This window comes from Triticum dicoccoides, chromosome 6B (genome assembly GCF_002162155.2).
Source record: "Triticum dicoccoides isolate Atlit2015 ecotype Zavitan chromosome 6B, WEW_v2.0, whole genome shotgun sequence".
Classification (NCBI taxonomy): Eukaryota; Viridiplantae; Streptophyta; class Magnoliopsida; order Poales; family Poaceae; genus Triticum; species Triticum dicoccoides.
The window spans coordinates 456,488,079-456,499,460 of NC_041391.1; positions in this window are offsets into that span (position 1 = coordinate 456,488,079).

Here is an 11,382-nt window from a genome sequence, read left to right on the forward strand (position 1 = left end):
GAGGCCATAGAACACCAGGAGCCCGCGAAGAAACGAGTGGATAGGAAACCCGACGCCCCTCAGCAGATGCGGGATGAGGCATATGCGCTCCTCCAGAGATGGGTTAGGAGATCCCTCAGCTTGTTCCCCTCCATCATAATTTACTATTCCAGCTCGAACGGGGACCTTGAACGCCGGTGGGAGAAACCCTTGGGTTTGTAACTCTGTCAAACGACTATGAGGAACTAAACACTCTCCCCAATCCCCCGACTTGGAATGAGAAGGGCGAGCAGAAGAGCTGCGACGGCCGGCCATGCTGGAATGGTTTTTCGCGGAGCGCTCTGTTGGATGCTAGCCTTGGGAGGGCGAGTGAGGTTTGGATCTGAGAATCCCCGTCCCTTCAAATGGACGGTTGGCCCAGAGGATCAAGGGTGGAAAATGCAAAAATGCCTCGACTCCTCGCATTCGCTCGACACGTGGAGATGGTCATTACTAAGGCACCAAAGCCGAGGAGCACGACATTGATTGGAGGCCGGACACTATTCATCATAGTTGGTACTTTGGAGTATTCGGAGAGGGAACCTGATGCGGAGCATCCCACGTTCATCCCCATGTACACTCCGACTACTCTCCGAGCCCCAAGAGGACATATGACGAGACCTCGAGCATACGCCATTGGACACAAGGTGAACTCGATCCTCTCTAAACCTTCACTTTCCTCACGTGAGACATGGTTGCTACTTCAAGCGCGGACCTTGTGCATACTCAGGTACACCCGAGGAGACCATGGAGAACCCAAGGACCAAGGCCGAACGTGCGCAGAAGCATGGAAGAGGAGAAGGAAGAAGAAACATGGAGCAAGACAGGACTTGCCCGGATCATCCGGACACCCAGCCGGACGATCCGAACCGAGCCCGAACGATCCGGACGACCACCCGGACGATCCGGCTAACGTGCCCGAAGACACCCGAAGCTGCTCGACGAAGCCGGATCATCCGGACAGTCACCCGGATCATCCGGACCCCCGACACCCGGATCATCCGGGCCACCATCCGGATCATCCGGACCCCGCCTGCGTGCGTGACTTGGGCCGAAGCCCGTGTACCCCTTCGCCCCTCACTTACCCCTTCGTGGCTTAGCACTATAAATAGACATCCCACTCCCTACTTTGAGGGTTAGCGTTGATTTAGCTCAAGTTAGAGATAGAGCCTCGCTCATCCATCGGATCTCCTCCTCGTGAGAGACCGCGGCCTCTTCGGAGTAGATCCTATCGGATTCAAGACCCCCTCATGGGAAGATCCCTTTGTGGATTCAAGGCCTCCTCACGGAGAAGATCGGTTACCTTTGTATCCTTACCTTTGTTGACTTTGGATCTCGTGTATCTCTTTGTGTTCTTCGATCTAGCACTTGTGTGACCGATTCCTTGTTGGTTGAGTGTTTTCCCTCGTTCCTCCCCGTGATTTCCTCGTGTTCTTCCGCTCGTTCTTCGTGTCTCCCCGTAGGATCCACTCCAAACGTGAAAGATCGATGCTATAGGGTTCCACCCTACATCATCTTGGTATCATGAGCCACGTTGATCACGTTTTTGGAGCCCCTACCCCGTGTTTTCTAGCTTGATTTTGTTGTTTTCGTCCTAAATCCGAAAATCCCCACCAAAAATAGCCCCAAAATTTTTTGTGATTTGTTGGTTTGATGATGTTTTGTTGATTTTGATCCATGGATTTGCTTGGTTTCAAGTGGATCTAGCATTTCCCAAAGTTTCCCCACCTTCCATCCACGAAATCCCTCAAATTTTGCCCCGAAAATCATCCATTTCCGCCCAAAAATTCGTCCCCGAGAGGAAATCCCGAGCAGTTTGATCTGCCCGGATCATCCGGACCTTCTCCCGGATCATCCGGACATCTCCCGGATCAGCTGGACCCTCTCCTGGACGTCCGGATACCCCACGCACCCAGGAAACAGAACCGGAGCTGACGAACCCGGATCATCCAGATGTACACCCGGATCATCCGGACCTAGCCCGGATCATCCGGACCTCCTCCCGGATGTCCGGTTAACCCTGACACTGCTTCGGCTGAAATCTTGTTTTGGCCGTAACTAATTCATCCGAACTCCGATTTTGACGTTCTTTAGCTCGTTTTGAAGCTATTGACATCCCCCATCCCAAAAAAATACCACCAACATCATTTGACTCCATCATATTTTCTGAAATTTGGCAAGTTTGCCTAGGCCCTCCACCATATCATCCACATTACCACCTCCGACTTCCGCAACCTAACCCATTTTGTTCCCCATAGCATTAGAGGTTGCTTGAGTAGTGATTCGAGTCTCCTAAGGTGTTTCGGATACTTAGGGACGGTTGCTTCTTCATCAACCACCACCACCACCACTTCCGCATAACCTTGCCCATCATACACTTCCACCAACCCAACTTAACCCAATTGTTGTTTGAGCTTGTTCGAGTTGTGGCTTGTGTCTCCTAAGGTGTTTCGGCTACTTAGGGACGGCAAATTCAACTTCGACATGTGTATAGCCCATCATTTCACTTCCACATTGCCAAGTGCAAACCACCACCGCATTTCCGCTACCACCATTTTGACATTTGACGTGTGAGATTTTGAGTTCGCGGTTTTTCCGTTTCCTAAGGTGTTTCGGCTACTTAGGGACGAGTCTCCATCATCTTGGTATCTACATCAAGAACACCGCTACTCATCATCGCCGGACGGTAACCTCCATATCATCTTGGTATCATGGTATCCCTCCATTGTATATTCCCTTGCTATTGCATTGTTAACCCCTAGCCTTACTTTTGCGTCGCTTGCCTATCGAGACTAGCCATTTGAGTATTGCCGGCAACGTTACTTGTGCACATTAGTGATCATACTTCCCATAGCATACATACCATATCATCGTGGTGCATATATTGCTATCATATCTTGTGTCACAAGTTTGTTCCCACATATACACAATTGCTATCTTGGTTTGTGCATTGTGCAAAGTGGCCATAGAAAAAAAAGAAATAAAGCTTTTAAGCAAAAGAGAAAGAGAGCAAAGAAGCTTGTAAGCAAGTGCCATAGCATCATACCACATTGCATATAAGATTGTCATATCCGATCATCTTGGATCATCTTGAGAGAAACACCGGGAACCATACATACATAGCATACTTGGGATAGAAGTTTATCCATTTCGCATCTTATAGGTTGTGCACAAGTGTCGTATCCGCCTATTGAGAAATCGTGCTAGCGTCTCTCTTGAGTTGTGCAACACGAGCGTTTTCCATGGATTCCACATTTTGTGCTCATTCCTTGGTTGCACGACCCCATTTATCTATCTGTGTGTGCGTTTCTGTGTGCCTTCCATATTGCTATTGGTCTACTTGTTTCACTTGCGAATTTGTGAATCTCTTTCAACATTATTGACTCTTGCTAACATTTTGCATTAAATTTTTGTGCCACTATCCTCACCGAGCTCTACTATAAGCTTTACTTGTGTAGGTGTGAGAACCGACAAGGATTGGTACCAATAGTGCTATTTCATTGTCCGCATTTGAGTGAACTTGATTCATTGTCAACATCGGTCAAGGTACATTGGTATAAGTTCTTCTCTTTCTCCCACTCATATTTGCTCGAGTCTTGTGATGGATAGGCAAGGCATTTCCTCTCCGGTCCTCGACAACAACGATGGCGTGAACAACTACATAACCAAAGCGTCTATCTTCGATCTACAACGACAAGTGCAAGGCACACAATCAAGATTGCGAGAGCGCATCGAGAACATCTCCATCGACATTCATCACTCCAAAGCAAGGAGAAGGGACTACTTCGACAAGAAGCTTGCCGCACATAAAGAGGAGCAAGATGCAAGGATGGAAGAGATTCGGGCCTTGATCAAGTCTTCTTCCACTTCATCATCCTCAAGACGACGACGTTCAAGCCACAAGTCTTCGGAGCACGAAAAAGATGCAAGTGCAAATCGTCCTCGTCCACATCTACATGGCGACCACCATCACGTTCGTGATCAACATCGTCATGAAGGGCAAGTCACCTCCAAGCATCATGTGCACGACGACGACGAACGACATCTACTACGAGCTCAAGCACGACAACGACATCATCATCATGAAGATGCTCTACAAGCGCAAGTGCACAAGTCCCAACAAGCCCTACTTCACGCCAAGTCCAAGCTTCAAGAGCACAAAAGAAGACCGCAAGATGACCACCACCAAGACGGCGTTACGGCTACATCTACCACTTCGGCATCTTCGCCAAGTGTTCTCAAGGCATCTTCGCCTTTGGACGTACGGCATCTTCGCCTACTTCCCACGTGTATGCCTACATCGACTTCATCAAGTCCAAGGCGACTACCTACGAGTGAGGGCGACACTTCCATCTTCGGAAGCCCCTCAAGGAAGATGGCCGAGCAGGGGAAACTCCCTTCGGTCATGGAGACGAGCTATGAGGTGCCACATCATATGGACCTCCAACACCAAGACGGCGATAAGAAGGTCGAGCAAGGGCCATCCCCTTCGACCACGACTATGAGCGCGAACCTCTTCAACAACATGAAGACGGTGCCCACATTGGACTCCTCCTCCGAGTCAAGCTACGCGACCGCGCATGGAGACATTTGCACCAACATCTCTCCGACACCCACATATGAAGAAATGCCCCAAGTGCCATGTGAGGAGAGCCACCACCCCATGAGTGACATGAGTGACTCCACCATACGTGACATTGAGAGCATTTCCTATGAGAGGATGAGTGTGACCACCACTAGCCCCACACATGAGAGCATGCCACACATCCTATGTGAGGTTGAGCGCCATTTGAGTGACTCCACCAATCATATGAGTGAGAGCATCCTTGAGGGAGTGAGTGAGCCACAACACTTACAGAGTGAGGTAGTTGACACGGCATATGAGGCCATTTCGCTTTCTAACAACTTAACCTCTACCTCTCTTGTGTTTTCTTCTTTGGTGCTAGGACCCATATATGATGATGCGCCGATTTGCGATGACTACGTCCTCCCTTTGGACACGACGATGGCCATGGTGGATGATGATGCACCCCCCACATGGTTCCATCAAGATGAAGATAACAACGAGTGGATCTTCAACACCTCACCTACAACACATGAGCGACGCTACAAAGGTAACATAGGTGATGGTGCTTCTCTTGTCCCACTAGTGGACTCTCTTGACATTGATTGCTCCCATGATGTTGACCCACCTATTACCATGCTTCATGCTAGTGCGACTTCCTCATGTCTTGACTTACCTATTTATGATGAATATGATGATGAGCATGTTGAGTTGCCTAGTTGTGATGCTATGCTCCATAGGATAACTTGTGAAACTTCTATTGGTCACTTCATGTTTGACAATCCTTTGAACTTGTCGTATGCTATGAGTGAGATCTCCCATATTGCTTCATTTCAATCTCAACATAGTAACTATGCATGCCCCATTAAAATCAATCCCATTTGCACTTATGGCATAGATGACGAGATGATGGTCATTGGCTTTTGCTTCTCTTGTGATGATATTGCCATGCTTCCTTTACATGATTTGTGCAATTCATCTACTATGTCATGCCATGATCACATTGTTTCGAATATGCATTGTTTTGGATGTTGTCAATATTCTCCATGTGATGTTGCTACTCATGCTCATGAGGAGACCCCCATAGTTTCCTCATACATATTAGGAGATCTTGATGCATTTCATACTTTGCATGATTCCCATGATTGCTTGCACCACATGCATTCTATGAATAACAATGCTCTAGATATTTCTCATGATGCATTACACAATTTGAGTCTCCATTATGCGATACATAACAACAAACCTCTCATGATGGATGACATGTTTCTATATCACGCATCTCATTTATTTGAGCATTGGCTATTTAGTACTAACCGACACATGCACGTGCGCATCATGATGGATGATGTGTACATATACCATGCACACACAATTTTCTCTTCGTCTTTGTTTTGTGTAGGTACTTATGAACACTCGTCAACCTCACAATCCTATGAGTTGACGAAACGAGCTCTTGAGAGCAACGATGACTTGGGATCCCGTGGACTATCCTTACCAGCGTTCCTTTCGCGCAAGGACTATGCGCACCTCTTCTACTTGGCTCTCACACGGCTATGGGCTATATACCATTTGTCCCCTTATGCCCATACTATTGTGTTCCCTTTGCATGTTATGCTTGCTCCTATGCCTTTGCCATGCAATTGTGACCCTTGCTTGCATCTACCCATGATTCACCATTATGATACTTCTATGTGTATTTGCATGCTTGGTGGATATCCTTGTTGCTTTTGCCATGTTTATCATGTGCCCCATGCTATTGTTGATTGTTGTGTTGGGAGAGTCATGATGCCCCATTGCTATTCACATATGGTCTCTCGCCAATACATTGATGATATTTTGCTCATATCTTGCTTTCATGTTTGTGCTATGTCATGTTCATTATTCATGCCCACTATTTGCACACATGACATGCTTGCCATGATTCCTTCTAGTATGTTGCATCTTCGCACTACTAGCTTGCTTGACGTGATTGCTATGATTGCTTCCTTGGTTGCATCACCCATGTTCCACTATCACTTGCTTTCTTGGGTTGATGACATATATGCTCATGCCTCTCACTTGATTTGTCATAATCATTGCCTCTTGTCTCCATTAGTTGCATCTCTCATATGTATTGAGTGCCAACTTGCTATGCTTATTGATCTTGGAGACTTGGACACTTTACTTGTGATGCATGATTGTTTGATTGAGCCTCTTGTATTTGGTTGTTCTTACATCATAAGCCTCCATACTATGAAATGCTCCCTTGTCCATTCTTATGATGAGCATGATGCATACACTTGTTGGGTATCTTACCACACGAATGATAGGTTTTGCACTTCCGCTAACCTCATTTGTTTTTCCGAGTGTTTGTCATGTTCTTTCATTTTGAAGGATTCACAAGGCGGTACCATCACGCGGCATATTGGTTATGTGAAGGCATACAAGATGCGCAACTACATCATCCTTGTGACACTCTTAAAGGTGAACTCCTTCTCTTTGAGCCATCCTCAAATACGCATATTGGATGGGTCACTCTTTCATTGTTGTTTCCTTCTTGTTGTCTACATGATACATCTCGTGAACGGAGGCACGACATTGGAGATTGGCTACATGGACCTTCACATTGAGGAGCGCTCGCACTTATTGGATGCACCTTCGGCCTTCCACCCATGCCTCGACATCAAGCTTTGGTACACCAACACCTCCATATTTATTGATTGTGCTCATACATGTCATGCTCGATGGACATATCATACTCACCACAAGTTTGCACACTATGCATGGATTGACTCACATTATGATTGCCTTGTTGCATCTTGTATTCCCATGTCATCCATGATATATGAGCTTGTGCATTTCCTTAGCAAATTTGTTGTGATCTTCCTTGATGGCATATTCATACATCATGATCATATTGCCCACCATCAATTGCATGATAATATTCACATATTGAGCATCCGTTGCCATGTTCATGCATTTGATAAACCGTCTCACTATGACATCATTTTGCACCATGGTTGCATTGATCATATTTACAACACATTTGTGTGCACAAATGATTGCATTTCCGCCCATGAATGCTTTGCATCTCATTCTAGATCATCTTCATAAGCTTCATGTGTTTTGTGACGACCAATCTTGCCGCACAGACTCATTCTTACATGATGGACACTTTGTGTGCGCTAACCATTGTATTTCCGAGTGTTGCTTGTGTTTGCTCTTTTACCACTCTAGCTACACCTTGGAATACTTGGATTGCGCCATGCCTTCAACTTCTTCCAACTACAAGTCCGTCCACGACAACCGTTTCCATGGTGATGAGGATCACGATCCGAGGTTGGATCTTTCACAAGGGGGGGGGGAGATGATGCGGAGCATCCCACGTTCATCCCCATGTACACTCCGACTACTCTCCGAGCCCCAAGAGGACATATGACGAGACCTCGAGCATACGCCATTGGACACAAGGTGAACTCGATCCTCTCTAAACCTTCACTTTCCTCACGTGAGACATGGTTGCTACTTCAAGCGCGGACCTTGTGCATACTCAGGTACACCCGAGGAGACCATGGAGAACCCAAGGACCAAGGCCGAGCGTGCGCAGAAGCATGGAAGAGGAGAAGGAAGAAGAAAAATGGAGCAAGACAGGACTTGCCCGGATCATCCGGACACCCAGCCGGACGATCCGGACCGAGCCCGAACGATCCGGACGACCACCCGGACGATCCGGCTAACGTGCCTGAAGACACCCGAAGCTGCTCGATGAAGCCGGATCATCCGGACAGTCACCCGGATCATCCGGACCCCCGACACCCGGATCATCCGGGCCACCATCCGGATCATCCGGACCCCGCCTGCGTGCGTGACTTGGGCCGAAGCCCGTGTACCCCTTCGCCCCTCACTTACCCCTTCGTGGCTTAGCACTATAAATAGACCTCCCACTCCCTACTTTGAGGGTTAGCGTTGATTTAGCTCAAGTTAGAGATAGAGCCTCGCTCATCCATCGGATCTCCTCGTCGTGAGAGACCGCGGCCTCTTCGGAGTAGATCCTATCAGATTCAAGACCCCCTCGTGGGAAGATCCCTTTGTGGATTCAAGGCCTCCTCACGGAGAAGATCGGTTACCTTTGTATCCTTACCTTTGTTGACTTTGGATCTCGTGTATCTCTTTGTGTTCTTCGATCTAGCACTTGTGTGACCGATTCCTTGTTGGTTGAGTGTTTTCCCTCGTTCCTCCCCGTGATTTCCTCGTGTTCTTCCGCTTGTTCTTCGTATCTCCCCGTAGGATCCACTCCAAACGTGAAAGATCGACGCTATAGGGTTCCACCCTACATCAGAACCCGCCTTGCAATGCCGAAGACAATACTGCGCGCTGGACTCATCATCATTGAAGCCTGGTTCAGGGGCTACTGAGGGAGTCCTGAATTAGGGGGTATCCGGACAGCCGGACTGTGTACAACGTCCGGACTATTGAAGCGTGAAGATACAAGACTCAAGACTTCAGCCCGTGTCCGGATGGGACTCTCCTTTGCGTGGAAGGCAAGCTTGGCAATCCGGATATTGTGTTTCCTTTCTTGTAACCGACTCCATGTAAACCCTAGCCCTCTCCGGTGTCTATATAAACCGGAGAGGTTGGTCCTTAGAAGGCCGATCACAATTACAATCATACCATCATAGGCTAGCTCTTAGGGTTTAGCCTCTATGATCTCATGGTAGATCTACTCTTGTACTACCCATATCATCAATATTAATCAAGAAGGAAGTAGGGTTTTACCTCCATCGAGAGGGCCCGAACCTAGATAAACATCTGTGTCCCTTGCTTCCTGTCACCATCAGCCTTGACGCACAGATCGGGACCCCCTATCCGAGATCCGCCGGTTTTGACACCGACGATAAGCACTAAAACTTTCTTGTCTAGCCATAAAGTGAGCAAATTCATCTAAGCATGGGCTATGAAATTTAGTAGAGGGTATTTCAACTTTATCATATCTATCGAGAGAATTTACCTTTACTACCTGTGTAGGGTTATGAAGACAATGTGGTTCTTCAGGCGGTAAATTAAGAGCATGTATTTCTTCAATAGGGGGTAAATTCTTAACATCTTCAGCTTTAATACCTTTTTCTTTCATTGATTTCTTTGCCTCTTGCATATCTTCAGGACTAAGAAATAAAACACCTCTCTTCTTTGGAGTGGGTTTAGGAATAGACTCAGGAGTTGGCTCAATTGGTTCGGGAATTACTTCAGGAACTAGCTCGGGAAGAGTCCAATTATTTTCATTAGTCAACATATTATTCAATAGTATTTCAGCTTCTTCGACTATTCTTTCCCTGAAAACACAACCAGCACAACTATCCAAGTAGTCCTTGGAAGCATCGGTTAGTCCATTATAAAAGATATCAAGTGATAGAGCATTTCTTCATATAATCTTTTTAGCCTTTTTGCATCCTATTGTAATCATATTTTCACATTATTTACTTAAGAAATACTCCAATACCCCCATTATGCTACATTTACAACACTCCTCCATGTTTTGCAGAAAAGGGTGAAAAGGCCCAAAATCCTTCTATAATGCAGAGGGTCAAGAAACTATGGTTGCTGTAATTTATGGAGGGACCCGACCGTGAAGAAAAGAAGTAACCAGAGGGGCCAAGCTAAAGTTGGAGGGATCATCTTGTGAAGAAAGAAGAGAAGTGGAAGGGCAAAAGAGCAAAAGGGGCAGATCAGAGGAGGGGGATCAAATCCCTAGCGGCAACCATCGATCCCCTTGGTGTCTGGCCACATCTCCCTCTCTCTCCCCTGCCTCCTTCTCCAGCACAGGCCGCCGCCACGGCCAGGCTGGCGTGGGGCACGCCACCAGCTCCACTTTGCTACCGCACCTCCACACTCCATGCATCCATTCTCTGCATCGCGACCCATCCACCATAACTACCATGAGTCGCTTGCTGCACCTCACACCACCAATCTGAATATCTTCTTCCTTCTTGCTGTTGTTCATCCCAACCTCGTTGTTGTTCATCTTTGCTACTGCCCGCAGCTCTCTTCTTCTCTCTCAAACTTGTTGCTGCGGATGCCCTCAACCTTCTGCTGCTCCTCTCTTCTTGCGCCCCTGCTGTTGCTCCTTCTACCCCTACCTCGCTGCTGCTCTGCTTCTTTTCCGTCCCCATGCTGCTGCTGCTCCTTCTCTCTATGCCCCTGTTGCTGCTTCTTTCCCAGTCTTGCAACTGCCCTTCTGCATCTCCAACTTGCTGCTGCTCCTCTAAACCTCTTCTCCTCCTAGTGTTGCTTCTATCTTGCCGCTTCCCTGTAGCGGTTCCTTTCCTTCACCCGCTGCTCTCTTTGTGTGTGTGTGTGTGTGTGTTCGTGTGTGTGAGATTGTGTGTGTTTGTACTTCATAAGTATTGATAGTATGTGATGAAGAGATATGTTAATTCTAGGGACAAGTAGTTGTTCTTATAATTTTGTTGATCAGTGAGAAATGGTACTGATGCTTATGACCTTCTATTTCTATGTATGAGATCTAGCCAAACCTGTCATTTATATATTGTACTTGCTGAATAGTGTTCAGTTTTCAGTCCCTGTTTTAGCTCTAGTACCCGTGACATATATGTTCGTGATATATGTTTCATGTGGTTTCGTATTGCTGTTATGTTGATCATTTTAGTGCTAGTACTGTGTCTTGTGTAATCCAAACCATATATGATTTGTGTGTGTGACTAATTGTCAGCTAGTAGCTTTTAATAATTCATATTGTTTCTTGTGAATTTTCTATCGATGTTACTCTCTGTAGAAGTGAGATGTATGAACATTTAATTTCC